General features: G+C 37.2%; 1 pseudogene across 1 annotated transcript; it reads left to right on the plus strand.

The window, feature by feature from the left end:
• Positions 1–5,747: 5,747 nt before the first annotated feature.
• Positions 5,748–14,785, plus strand: LOC147532098 (subtilisin-like protease SBT6.1; annotated as a pseudogene). The gene is made up of 9 exons (XR_015228271.1): positions 5,748–5,906; positions 7,868–7,936; positions 8,023–8,319; positions 8,418–8,530; positions 9,313–9,580; positions 9,669–10,712; positions 11,007–11,535; positions 11,637–11,697; positions 14,626–14,785. The product of XR_015228271.1 is annotated as a subtilisin-like protease SBT6.1 (transcript).
• Positions 14,786–14,940: the final 155 nt, after the last annotated feature.

The raw sequence follows: 14,940 nt of genomic DNA on the forward strand, positions 1-14,940 counted from the left end.
ATTGATAATGTTCAGTTGTAGTTCATTTGTTCATGGAGAGGAGATTCTCAGAGGTACCCTGTTTATGGGTTTTGGCAACATGGAACTTCGAGTATCCAAATCAATGCGAATCCAACTTGAAGGTATTACAAATGCCCTTTGAAGTATAACACCTAGGGGCTAGGAGGAGCAAAGCACGAAAACGGAGTCAACAACCCTTGCTTGGAGTGGTAAGAGGTTTAATCTTCCACTTTTTATGTCAAAGATTGAAGCACACCGACAATACAAAAAAAAGACATGAAAACTGATTAACAGCATGGTATCAACATCGATGAAAAACGAGGTATCGTCACCGACAAATGGCAAGGTATTCAACAAAAACGAAATATTAGCACCAAATTAACTACGAGTAAAATGAAACTGTAATACAATTATTACATTTGTTTAGGGAGAATGTATTTTAGTAATGTAAGTTTGTAGTATTAGAACTTATAATTCAAGACTGAATGCTACTTTGTAATTTCTTAATATTGTAATGCAACATTAATAATGTGAAAAGTTTCTTGTTTGAATTTATTTAACTTGTTATAGTTGGAATTTAATCAACTGTTGAAGAGCTTAAAGACAAAGTGCTAGTTTACAAGAATTCGAAAAATAGAAACTAATTCAAAGAAATGTGAAATTAATGTCTCAAAATAGGTTTTATACCTTACAAACATATAGTTTAGTTTTAAATGTTAACATTTAATTTCACCATCTATATAGCGGGTAAGAGGAACTTGTTTTGTTGGAGAAAGGAAGTGTTATGCCAAAATAGTAAAGAACAGGAAGGAGCTTTGACGAGTTTTTAGGGTTTTAAATGTTACTAATATTTCTATTTCAAAAAGAAAATTGTTATTAATATTTAATCTCACCCGTGCATTCAATCGACGGGTAAGATTAAAAGTTCTGTTTGGAACCAAATATCAAAACTGGAACCTTTTAAACCCAACTGTCAAAAAGACAGAAACAACCTTACCCTTCTCTCCGTTAACAGCGTTAACAACTAAGACCACGCCCTCACTTTTCAAAACCACTCATTCAATTTGTCAGACAAAAATATTTTGTCTTCTTTTACAAGTTACACCGTACGGTATGGTAGGGGGTGTGCTTGACGGGTAACCTATCAGGGTTGTTTTTTTTTTGTGGGTGCAAATTTGTGAAAAAGTTCAACTGCCAAGATCAAATCAAATTGAGGAGAGAGATTGTCTCGGCTATCTTACAAGAGATTAGTATTAACTTACATTTCGACCCAAGAAGACACTACGATTCGCAGTTATGTCCATCTTTGCAGTACACCTTTTGTTTCTCACTCATCCGCTCAATCTCTGTCGAGTACTTTCGTGTTTGATTTTCAAACAGATTTAACTACTTATCACAACTCCTTAACATGCTCACTTTCACCCCTTTTCGCAATTCATTTGCGATCCTTTGTCGGATTAGCTGAGTATTTATACTCGGGCTATGACGGAGATCCCACTTACTAGATGTCTGATCAGATTCTACTTTGTGGAACTCGAGCGGATATGGTCTCTGCATATGGAGAATACTGGCGGGATAACTCGAAATCAACATTTGGTTCCATCTTACAAACACCCTCGTTTCGTTCTGGAACTTCGGGTGTCTGTTTAATCCATCTACCATGTTACAGGACGACAAGTACTAGTTCATTCTTTCAATCAATCGGAAGGACTCTCAAGACCAATTTTCAGATCATCCTCTTGAAGACCTGTCAGGCTTATAAGCTACGTAATGAAGGAAGCTCCACTAGTCGAAGCTATAATGCGCAATTCCTCAATTCTGGCATTTTGTCGTTTTACTTTGTTTACTGTTATGTTTGTATTTTAATTTGGATATTGTAATAGACTGTTAAATTAATGTATTTGCTTTCAACAAAAAAAAAGATCAAATCAAATTTTTCAGTGTCCCCTACCCTAGATCTAACGGATGAACGATATCTTAGAGATCCCTCATCTCACGTCATACAATCTCTCCGCCTTATTGAAGATTTGAAGTGGATTTCTTCTTTTAGCTTCCTAATGGACCACAAATGGGCGGATATATATAGGCACCAATCGGGCTTGCCCTATCGGACTCGGGTGTGGGCGGGAGGTTGGGCAAGGGGTTTTACCCGCGCCCGTCCACCAAATTTCATCGGGCCGGGCGGGATCTACCCGCAACGGGTAGCGGGTGCCCGTGGTCAGTCATGAGCTCGGGTACCCATGGGCGGTTTCAGGCTCGCGGGCAACATTCCCACCCCTATTGTTCACACACTTACTCTTCCGTGTCTAAAGCTGAGGAGAGATATCTAAAGCTGAGGAGAGAGGTCTTCTACAAAAATGAAAAGCTGAGGAGAAGAGGAAGACAACCGCATCCCACAGGTGGATCATTAAATTCTTTCGCCTATTTGTTCTGTGGGACCTACAAAAGTCTTTTCTTCTTTGGTGAAAAGTTTCCACTAGGCACCTCACTTTTATTTTTTTTTACAAAATCCAATGTTTTCCTCCTTTTTTTTTCATTAACAAACTAGTAGAATCAATGTATGTTTGGTATATAGGAATATAAATTTTAAATTGAACAATATAAGAACAAAATAGATTTTTACCCATCACATTTTTGACTAAACTAATACCAAAGTAATGTATTATAATTACCAAAATCACGTTATCCGATCATTATTCTCGGTGGTCATATTCTTTTTTTGTTATACGAATCACATCTTTTTTTTATGCGCCATACATTACTTTGGTATTAGTTTTAGTTTTTGTTTTTGTCTTTCTTTTTCTTTTTTTGTTTTTTGTTGAGGTACTTTGGTATTAGTTTAGTCAATATATGTCATAAATCTGTTTACAATATGAAGGTTTTTTTTAGTTTACCCCCTTTTTAAAGCGTCTAGAAGATCATTCGCATAAGTCCAAGAGCTCATAATACTTACGAAGGTTCGTCCGCTTTCAGAGTATAGAAGTACCATCTTAAAATTCTGAAAGGAAAGTCGTTGTATCCCGAAGGCATACACCCTAACGTTTGGTACTGTTACGGGAGTGTAAAATGTTTTATGGAAAGAGAATTTATTCTCGCCTCGACTACATTAACGTTTGTCTAACTCGGTTAATCCGAAAGAAGGAATAACCCTTATTCAAGTAGTATCCCTCATTTACAGTCGTATTCCCTCGCTTGGCAGCCTTACTACTAGCATGACAGTGATAAATCATTATTCTCTTACAGTCTATCTCTCTACAGACTCTGGCTTTATTAAGTCCAGACAAAGTTAGAAGTGTACTCAAACCATAACCAGAGGAACAACAAGGTATTCGGTGAGATATCTAATATCTTTTCTCACTCAAAAAAGAGATAGAAGTGGGTGGGATAATTATATGGCTCCCCTCGGAAGGGCTTGCGCATCTAGTTCCGGACAAGTTTTTGGCTTGATAGCAAGGCCCTTCTTCAGTTATTGGACAAATCATGGAGAATCTGTCAGGTCCGTCACTTCGTCGACTGTCACCAGCTCTTCCACCCCAACACATGGAATACATGTCTTTCACTGCCCTGTACAGACTCTCACTCTCTATCTCAGTGTCCTGATTCAATATTGCCCTTATTAGACATTGGGGATTAATTTGGAGATGGAGTTTGGGTGTTTGTGTAGGATGCAGTTGGGATTGTTGCAAAGCTCTCTGAATGCATCGCGTCTAGAGGAGGAAACATACATAGGATGCAGTTGGGATTGTTGCGAAGCTCTCTCTATATATTTGACCTCCTATTTCATTATTTTATCCTGTGGATCAAAAACTTCGCTTAAGTCCTGCCAATAGGGTTCCTTTACCGGACCCGTCCGACTATCGCCGACTCATTGGTGGACTTTTTTTTTTATCTAATTGTCACCTGTCCTAGCATCAGTAATGCGGTAAATAATTTAAGTCAGTTTATGCAAAATCCTAGTCAGACTCACTTAGATGCCACTCATCGAGTTCTTCGCTACTTGAAGGGTTTTCTTGACAAAGGTATTTTTCTCTCCGCTGACAGCTCTCTTCATATCACGGGTTTCCGTGATTCTGATTAGGCTGGTTATCCATCCACCTATCGCTCTACCACCGAATACTTTACGATGCTCGGTTCTAGTCCTTTATCCTAGAAATTTAAAAAGCAACACACAGTTGCCAAATCATTTGCTGAGGCAGAATATCGTGCCCTTGCGGTGCTCACATGTGAGCTCCAATTCCTAAAATATCTTTTACTCGATTTTGGAATCGACCATTCTAGTCCGATGACAGTTTACTATGACAATTAGGTTGCTTTTCGTATAGCCGACAACCCCGTCCTTCGTTGACGTACCAAACACATTGAGATCGACTGCCACATCGTTTGTGAGAAGATCAAAGACAACGTCATTCCCACACGCTTCACTTCTTCAGAAAATCAGTTAGCAGATATATTCACCAAGCCTCTAGGGGGGGGGGGGCTCCTTTCAAGAACATTATTGGCCAGTTGGGCGTTAGTTCCATATTTGCTCCAACTTGAGGGACAGTATTAGGATCCACCGATCTGCTTCCACTCGGCCAACAAAGTGGACCCGCTCCATTAAGATCTTTAATGTCTATTTTAGTTTAGCAACTGTATATCTAAATTTAAGAAACCCTAATTCACCTTGTATCCTATAAATAGACATATATGTAACTTACAAGTATGTAACAGAGAGAATTAATCTAATATCAATTTTTTTTTCTCTCTCTCTCTCTCTCTCTCTCTTTATATATATATATATATATATATATATATATATATTTTTGTGAAGAGGTTCGCCCCTCTTCACAAAACTCAATATTAAACAAAATTACCATCTAGGAAATGACACTAAGTAACTTTTAAGTTTTTAGAGTGTTGGCATTGGAAATATTTTTTGAATTGAAGATCTCAATAGTGATATGTTGGAAAGAAATTGAGATTTGACAAATAAATTTTTTCTTTTAAAGTACCATGCTCTTGGTCTATAATCATAGAAAGTGACATTATTAACATCATCAAGCATATTCAAAACAAAAGACATCCAGTTCGATAGCAATCCTTGATACGTATCCGAAGCATTCGAGAAATCACAAGCAGACTTGATAGCATCCAATTCAAGCATACAAAAAGAGAGCTAAATCCACCGGCGGACAAGTTAGCGAAATGGACTCGAAAGAAAAACAGATCCAAGACATGGAAAAATGTACCTTATGTTTTAATAGACTTGTATTGTAATAACATTTTTAAGTCTTAATGTTATGTATTTCATCAAAAAAAAAAAAAAGTCTTAATGTTATGTAATGTTTCAACAAAAAAAAAGTACAATGCTCTTAGGAAATTAGAATCCTTGTTATACAAGAAAATAAAAATATAAAACTATTAAAATTAACCGAAAGCAAACTCAATAAATTTATCTAATAGGAGATTGCCTTGATTGTGTAAAATTGACAAGGTTCTAGGGCTTGATGGAGTAGGCCTGATAGAAAGAAGAACTGTTTGCATGTATCATATGATTTCTGTAAAAAAAACATCTTTTTTGTCTACATATTTGAATTGGGGATTATTTATTTTTTTTTTGTTTCTGCTTAGGGTTTCCGGAAAAAGAAAAATAAGACAACTACTTGAAAGTCAAAATTCCCTCTATCCCTATTTTGAGGTGGGTAGCAAACCAACTTGATCCAACTCCCCCTAATATTTGACCTCCTATTTCATTATTTTATCCTTCCATTTCCATAATTACACACAAATTCTCATTAAACCAACTAAAACAGAAAGAAAATTTTCCCACCATTTTCCTCATAAATCTCTTCTCTCATTCTCTCTCTCTCTTTCCATTTCAGTCTCTCTCTCTCCCCTTCCTTGATCAGCCTCCTCTCCAGACAAGGGTAAGATTAATGCTTTCTGTTTAATTGTTATCCATTTATGTTATTAGGCATGGAATAAGTATAATTATTTTTTGACTTAAATCTTTTTCTTTTTTGGAATTTTTTGCTCATTTAACTATATAGTAGTTGTTTATTATTCATGTCAATTGATTAATACTTGAACTGGGTTATGGGTATTTCCTTGGTTTATTTATTGGTATTCTCTGTTTGGGGTTTTTCTTGTTCTTGTACTTTTTATTATGTGATAATCGGACAGATGAACTGAAATAGTCTGACATAATAATTTGACTTGTTTCAGTCGAAAATCTTCCACCATAATAATCTCTGACCTACATCCACAAAGAAACCAAATAATGGATTTATTAATAGTCGCCACAAGTGTGGGTTTGATTCGTTACATTGGTCTAATGGATTTATTAATAGTCGCCACAAGTGTGGGTTTGATTCGTTACATTGGTCTAATGGATTTATTAATAGTCGCCACAAGTGTGGGTTTGATTCGTTACATTGGTCAGCATAACTGGATGAATAAAACCCAATCTTCTAAATTTTCAAATATCTTAATATCTCCAACTTTTGTTGATCGTCATATCTTCTTCGCCTTCTCGATCTGACATGTTATTCACGTATCTCTTTACTAAGCCATTATCGTGGATTCCTATAGATTTTAACAAATTTGTCTACATAACTATTTGCCTCTTCATTCACATATATAAAAAACCAAAAGAAGCTCTAAAGCTTTGAGCTTGCTGTATGACTCTACGATTGGTCCAATGAGCATTTAGTGTCCTCCTTACAGCCTATCTACAATTTTTTCGAATCTCTCTCCAAAACCCTTCAAATAGTTCAAAGAATTGGCATAAAGAAGTGCATGATGCGTGGCTCGCCTTCGTCTACTGTCGTGCACCTGAGAAAGACGGATGGAGTTCCCCGCAACACAATGCCCTGTTTCATCATGAATTCGTGTTCTCGCCGTCTTAGTAATTGAATTAAATGATATATCAAAGTTGCATTTAGTTCAGGATCCAAGCTGTGTTTCTTGATCTATAAACTCTAACAGTTGTACTGTCTTTATAATTGAAAGAAGTTAGGCAATCAGTTCTAGCTATTGTTGCATCCATTTGTGGTGTTTTGATACTCCACGGGGAGGGCTGGGAGTCGAGACGTGATTCGTACTCCCCCCAGTTCAGTATATGCCCACTATTGTGTATGCATATATAAGTTATTTGTATGATTATAGAAATGTGTGTGTGTATGTGTGTGTGTTGATTCAAAATGTAGGTAATGGATGGGGTTAGGGAACTCAGTTATGCATTGGATGATGGGACTTGGATGGGCAGGTAACCTGGCTCGGCCCTGTCCCTTTTACATCCCTACTAGTCAGTTACCTGGTCTTTAAATCCTTATATTTTTGGATTAAGTTTGTGCATGCATTATTCATATAGTAGCTTTTGGTGCTCTTTGTGAAAAATTAGTAGTAACTCTATTGCATGTAGAATTGCGTAGAACTCTTTTCGCAAAGCAAAAAAAAAAAAAGATTATGATGATCAGATGATGCCTTTTGTAAGCAGTAGTTGAGATTCAAATAGTATTCTGTAATTTTAAATGATCCAGTTGAAATAAACGGAGGACTTAAATACTACTTCCGTAATTGATGGTGACGGATGTTAACAAGTTCTTTTCCTTCCAATTAGTGTTATTCCCCAGTGTGTCCGGACTTGAGTACATGGAATAGATCATTCTTCCTTGAAATCGAGACTTTTACCATTTCCCCATTTTTCATGTCCGTTGTTAACATCTCTTGTTTTTGTGTTGGCTTTTGGATCCAAAGTATAGGTTCTAAAACTTAATGTTCCTTTTATCTTTCTCCTCATTCCCATATATCATGGTGTTAATCTTCGTTTTGGCATTTTTTGTTGATAGATTTTCTCCTAACACAAATTGTCTAGTTATTTTTCTAGTGATTCCTCGGAAATATTAGAACAATAACTTAATGCAGAAGGTGCTACTTTAGAAGGACCTGATGCATGGTTAGTGACTAAGTTTATATTACAATCTTTCTAGACGAATATAACCTCATAAGTTTTTGCTCATTCTCTATTTTCTCTTTTGTCAGTGACTTGATATATTGCTTGACCGAGTAAGGTGGGAGAAAGTGTGGTACTTGGTGAGATATCTAATATCTTTTCTCACTCAAAAAAGAGAGAGAAGGGGTTAGAGAAGTGGGTGGGATAATTATATGGCTCCCCTCAGAAGGGCTTGCACATCTAGTTCCGGACAAGTTTTTGGCTTGATAGCGAGGCCCTTCTTCAGTTATTGGACAAATCATGGAGAATCTGTCAGGTCCGTCACTTCATCAACTACCACCAGCTCTTCCTCCCTAACACATGGAATACATGTCTTTCACTGCCCTGTACAGACTCTCACTCTCTATCTCAGTGTCCTGATTCAAGATTGTCCTTATTAGACATTGGGGATTAATTTGGAGGTGGAGTTTGGGTGTTTGTGTAGGATGCAGTTGGGATTGTTGCAAAGCTCTCTGAATGCATCGCGTCTAGAGGAGGAAACATACATAGTGTAGACGTCTTTGTGCCCGAGAAGAAGAATTTCTTTTATGCTAGAAGGTCAGGTTCCCAAATTTTAATAATTTCTTTTTCTGTCATTCTATTGCTAGTTTGTAATCCCTCCAACTGCATAACACATAATCTATTTGACATGAACATCAGTATGTGTGTTAGTTACCGGTATGAGGTGTTTGATACGGCAAGTGGAAAAGGCTAATACTGGTTTACTAAGTTTTTCTTGTTTACTTTCAATGTTTGCTTTCAAGCCATCTATTGTTACATCTATTGTGTCTTTGTACGTGTTTTTGCATTAGTCTACAACTTATACCAAAATCAGAGTTAAGTATCATGCTTGAGGTGTGTCTCGATATCATAGACCGGCCAATTGGAATTTGAATTGAATTAGAAAACTTGACTCACTTGACCTGACCATATAGCTTCCTTTTCCTCTCGGGGAATGAGTACATGGGAGCTTCCTCATGGGTATAGTATCTGCACGTCTCTTTATCCGGTTAACCTATCTTTTCTTAATTCTTGGTTTTGCTTGTTCGTGTTTCAACAGCAAAACTGAGGAACTCCGGTTGACGGATATAACTTTATCCAGGGGAGGTTATTTTGCTCCTAGTCTTTGTTTTTATGGAGTCAATGTTATTTTCCAAAAAAATGGAACTGAGTGAGGAGCTAATGAAAAGTTCAACAAATGTGTCTTGGTACCATTTTTGGCAACAAATGTGGTGTCCTGATATCTCATCTCAGTCTTGTTATTTAGTCTGATGCTCATTTTGGTCTAATTCAAGCATGTTGAGCTAATCTCTGATTACACTTAACTTTTACTGATGCAGCTATGGTCGTGTGAAACCAGAAGTTGTTGCATATGGACGAGAAATCATGGGATCCAAGATCAGCACAGGTTGCAAAAGTCTCTCAGGTACCAGTGTGGCTAGTCCAGTGGTTGCAGGTGTGGTCTGTTTGCTTGTCAGTGTCATGCCCGAAGGAAATCGAAAAGATATTTTAAATCCGGCTAGTATGAAACAGGCACTGGTTGAAGGGGCCGCTAAGCTGTCTGGTCCCAACATGTACGAGCAGGGTGCAGGAAGACTCGATCTGTAAGTTTTCCAAATTAATTGTGTTAATTTCTTGATTTTCTATAATTCTCTGCTAACAAGCTTGTTAACTCTCCCCTTTTATGTTAACTTAGAGTCATGAGATTCTAAAAAGCTACAAACCTCGGGCAAGCGTTTATCCCAGTGTTCTCGACTACACAGATTGCCCAAACTCCTGGCCCTTTTGCCGTCAGCCACTCTATGCAGGTGCAATGCCAGTCATCTTCAATGTCACAATTCTAAATGGGATGGGTGTCGTTGGCTATGTTGCATTCCCACCTACATGGCAACCTTCAACAGATGTGGGCCATCTGGTCAGCATTCACTTTACATACTCAGAAGTCATCTGGCCTTGGACCGGATATCTAGCTATCTATATGCAAATAAAAGAAGGTGCCCAGTTTTCAGGTGTGATTGAAGGTAATGTGACAGTTACAGTAACTAGTCCTGCAGCCAGAGGAGATAAAAGCCCAAGGACTAGCACATGTAATCTTCAGTTGAAGCTAAAAGTTATCTCAACTCCTCCAAGAGCAAAACGGGTCCTTTGGGATCAATTTCACAATATTAAATATCCACCTGGTTATATCCCGAGAGACTCGTTGGATGTTCGTAATGATATACTAGATTGGCACGGGGATCACCTACATACTAACTTCCACATTATGTTCAACATGCTGAGAGACGTGGGATACTATGTTGAAACTCTTGGTTCACCATTCACATGTTTTGATGCTCGTCAGTATGGAACACTTCTCTTGGCGGATCTTGAGGATGAGTCTTTCGAAGAAGAGATTGAGAAACTAAGGGACGACATTGTTAATACTGGACTAGGGTTGGTTGTGTTTGCTGAGTGGTATAATGTGGACACAGTGGTGAAAATGAGATTTTTTTATGACAACACTCGAAGCTGGTAGACACCGATTACTGGAGGTTCAAATGTTCCTGCACTAAATGATCTTCTGGCTCCATATGGAATTGCGTTTGGGGACAAAATTCTAAATGGTGGTTATTCTATAAATGGGGAGCAAAGTCGTTATGCATCTGGAACAGACATAGTGAGGTTTCCAGGTGGTGGGTATTTGCATAGGTTTCCATTCCTTGATAGCTCAGAGAGTGGTGCTTCTTCTGGTTTGATGAAGGTGAGTATAAAACTTTCTCCAGTTAATCTGTTGGGGTATCGCATGGTAGATGTGGAATGTGAACCAGTCAACGTGCATTAGTTCCATACAGTGAGGCTGCCAATCCAATGAAATATGATTTTGGATGTATCAAGTTTATATATAAGCTCGTCGTCACAACAATAAGAAATAATTTTTTTCATGGTGTTCATAATTGTAGTTGTTTTTCCAACATATTTCTGGAATAGTAGAAGTAGTTCTATAAGAAAGAAAGCTGCTGACCTTTTGCGTGGTGTTGCCTGTCAAACAATGTAGGAGGACTCTTCTATTTTAGGACTTGTTGAAGTGGGTACTGGACGTATTTCTGTGTATGGCGACTCCAATTGCCTTGACAGCAGCCACATGGTGACAAATTGCTATTGGCTTCTGAAGAAAATCTTGGATTTCACTAGTGCGGATATCAAAGATCCAGTGCTCTTCTCTGATTTGGTTAAGAAAAGTGTACCCCTCCACAAGGAAGAGGGCCAGTTACCAACTCGCAGAACTGATGTGAACTTCTCTACTTACTCTGCAGTTCTTGAAAAGGATTATGATCTGCCAGAAAGATTCCAGATTTGAGATATGGAAAACGAAGGGATTTAGTTTGCAAATGATGGGTAAGAATAGAAGATTACCAGGATTTCCTAATTCGGATGTCGTTAGAGATTCAAATATGACCATGGAAAACTCAAATCTGGGGAAGATCGAGGGGTTCAATGCAAATAAAGGAAGCTCCTCTTCTTCCATAGTCGGAAACAAATATAGCAAAACCATGGACTTCTTGGGACTGCTTCGTAGAGATGAGGTAAGTAGGTTATATTTATGTTCCGTTGGTAAATGCATATACACCTAGGTTTATTCGCCCCTTGCTCCATCTTGGTACTGGTTAATTCTGTTTTTTTGTAGCTTGACACACCTGGAGTTGTTGCAGCTCAGTGGCTAATACCTATTCTTATTGCTTGTACTGGTAAGTGAAAGCATTCTAAAAATTGAATCTTCCGTTCAATTTAAAACAACAAAGAATGATTAGTTCCATATTTTCATGGTGTTGCTTTTTGTGATGAAAACATGATCACTATTAACACTCCGCCAGATTTGGTGAAAGTAGTGGGCTTTATGCTGTCAGGTTGTGGTTTAGCTTAGATGGATGAAAAAGCTGAGCTTCCATATTCCACTCCCATAGCAATGCAAGCAATTCTACATAAATGGTTCTTTTTGTCCGTTTGTTTTTTGTGTTAATTAACAAATTTAGGACAAAGTTTACTTATCAATCACTTAATCTAACATTAAAGTAAGATATTACAATTACTAAAATCACATTAGGCGATCATTATTCTTGTAGTCCTATTCTTTTTCCACACGTCAAAATTGTCCGGGTAAACTGCTGTGTGCAGGATTGTTGAAGATCTAACTCGAATTTATCATACCATTTTCCATGTTATTCCTTCTCACTAACAAAGTTAGTATCAAATTTGCGCAGCAAAATTCAAAATGTTGTCTTTTATGCATCTAGGCGTTAGTATGACGTAAAAACTGAAATAAACGTAATTAGTTTCTTATACTAATTGTAATCACATTCAATAGTAATAAAAATTGACCATGACATAAAAGAACATATGGGTCCGTTTGTGAAAACCATTTTTTTTCTGATGGGAAAGAAAATCACTTTTTTCTGATGGGAAAGAAAACCATATTTTCATATGAATTGAGTTTTTTAAGCGTTTGATTGGGTCGTGAGAAAATAGTGTGTCCCTTTAAAAAAATCATGTTCTCTTCATTTACCCACCAATTTTCGTACACTATAAAAATACATGAGATTTCTCTTTTGACTACTATAGCTAACACTAATGAAAAACCAATCTACTATAGCTAACACTATAAAAATGGAACAAGATTTCTTTTTTTTTTTGTTGAAAAATAAATAAATGAAACAAGATGGTGTTAGTATGTTATATTAAAGCAAACTACATAAATAGACATCTTCATATAATTTACTCAAAACCCACCCACCACCTCGACTACCAAAAACACCTCTTGAGATTTATATGGTGACGCCAAATTAGCTCTTCATCTGTGTTGGGTGACCAGTTAGGTTCAATCCAACCACAATTTAGCAGCTCCTTTGTGCCGTAAAAATTTTCAAGTGAATAGTCGCTTCCGACAACATGATATCTATTTGTATCAAGAGAATAATATAAAATACTTTCCTCGTGGAGTCTAGAGAAGTAGACTTTGTTCTCCATGCCACTACTAACCGGTGCAACTGCAGATAGACAACTGGTATTGCTGATGAACAACATATAACCTCCCAAACTTTCAACTTTAACCCAATTGTTATTGTGATCTAGTCTAAATATCTGAACCCATTGCCCGACTTTCCCTATAAATATTGATAGAAGCTCTTCGTCACATTCTGCCAAGAAACACTGACTGAATGAAGAACATGGAGCGCTAGGTGTTGCAAGAACATTCCAGTTGAATACGTGTTTGAAATCAAAAACTCCTAAAGTTCCACTTCGATCCAAACAATAGACGGCTTCACGGAAGAAAATTGAATTGCTCCGGCAAGGCTTAAATTCCTTATACTCTCCGTTTGGGGAGTTGGCCCTACTGAAATAATTACAAAAAATAAGTTCTCCATTTCTCACAAGTGAAATTGTAGTACTGCTCCAATTATCATTGATGCCAAAAAGTAGACAATCTGGAGTAGTTGGTGTACATGAGAAAGAATAATACTTAAATTGGTCGAATGGTGTGGTCTTATAATGAATTATCTTTTTCGTGAAGGGATTGAAGAAGAATGTGGATTTCCAGCCTTGAGACATAAATAACCATCCGCCTTTTGAAAATCGAACTTTAGCACCCAAAAGCAATTCAGAATGGTTAACAGCTAATAGCGATTCAGAAAGGTTGATAATATAGTTCTCGTTATTATGCATCGGGTTTATGAAATTGTAGACAGCCTTGTCTTCTTTACAAAAAACTAGCCATGGGGGTAAATAACTGGTTGCCTTGGAAGATATCCTCCAGTTACGTGCAGGTATTGCAGATCGATTTGCTTTACAAATTGCACGAAAATGTATATAGTCCAATGGATGAAGAAAACTAGCTAACGACATCAACAAGTCCTCAGAAAGAAATTCTAAAGTCATTAATCCTTCTAATCCACTTTCATTTTTCTCTAGAAGTTGGATCTCATTTCCGTTGCATTTCCCGTTCATCTCATTCTCTCCTCTTCTTGTTGTAACAACGATATTCTTAGTATTTCTGTCTCTGTTGTTTCCTCGTCCATTTGTTGTTATTCTTCTTCTTATTTTCCCAATATTTGTGAGTGTACTAGTAGTTACCACCCAATCTGGGGATAAACACGGCCTTGGTGGTAGATCCAAACGATGCGAAGCCACCATAATACTATTATCTTCTGGGTCAAATTTGAACAAAGTCTCATTACTATTATATGGAGGCATTGTGTAAAAGACGCAACCCTTTGTAAGACCTAATTCGACGGCTGAGTAGGACATTGTGATGTTGTTTCCACTAATAAAGAGAACATGATCACCCAAACTCTTAACTTCCTCCCAAGTCATTGTAGAGAAATCCATCTTAAAGACAAGCACTTGGAGTATTTCATTGTAAAAGGATCCAGGATAATAACGTCTTGTAACCCTAAACAACTGATCATTAGATTTTACAAACTCTGACTGACTCCTAGTTCCAATTTCATAAGGGATTTTGCAACAACCATACAAATCAAATTTTCTTATAGCTAGTAGGGTTCCACTTTCACTATCATCATTGAAATTTCCAACCTCCACAATAAGATCATCATAACAAACTACATATAACTTGTTATTATTAAAACAAATTAGGGTTCTAATAGTACCTTTTTTTGCAGGAAAATCCTCATGTGTTCTCCAATGTTTGTCTCCAGGTCGACAAAATAGAAGTAAGTAATAAGAATTGAAACTATTACCACTAGTTTCTTCATCATTATAATCATCATCAATATCAGCATCACAAAGGAATAAAAAAACCATGGAACCTGAAGCAGCAGAAGGAGGAGGGGAAGTCAAAATACAACGATGGAGATGGATACCATGTCGTCGATTGGGTTGGAATTTTTGAATCCAAGGTAAAAGGGTAGGTAATTGAATTGTCTCATTAGAAATTGAATTCAACAACAAACAATCCCCAAATTTCAAATCTAATG

This window comes from Eschscholzia californica, unplaced genomic scaffold, assembly GCF_041429995.1.
Source record: "Eschscholzia californica isolate CP2 unplaced genomic scaffold, dmEscCali1.0.p SCAF_6, whole genome shotgun sequence".
NCBI classification, from domain to species: Eukaryota; Viridiplantae; Streptophyta; class Magnoliopsida; order Ranunculales; family Papaveraceae; genus Eschscholzia; species Eschscholzia californica.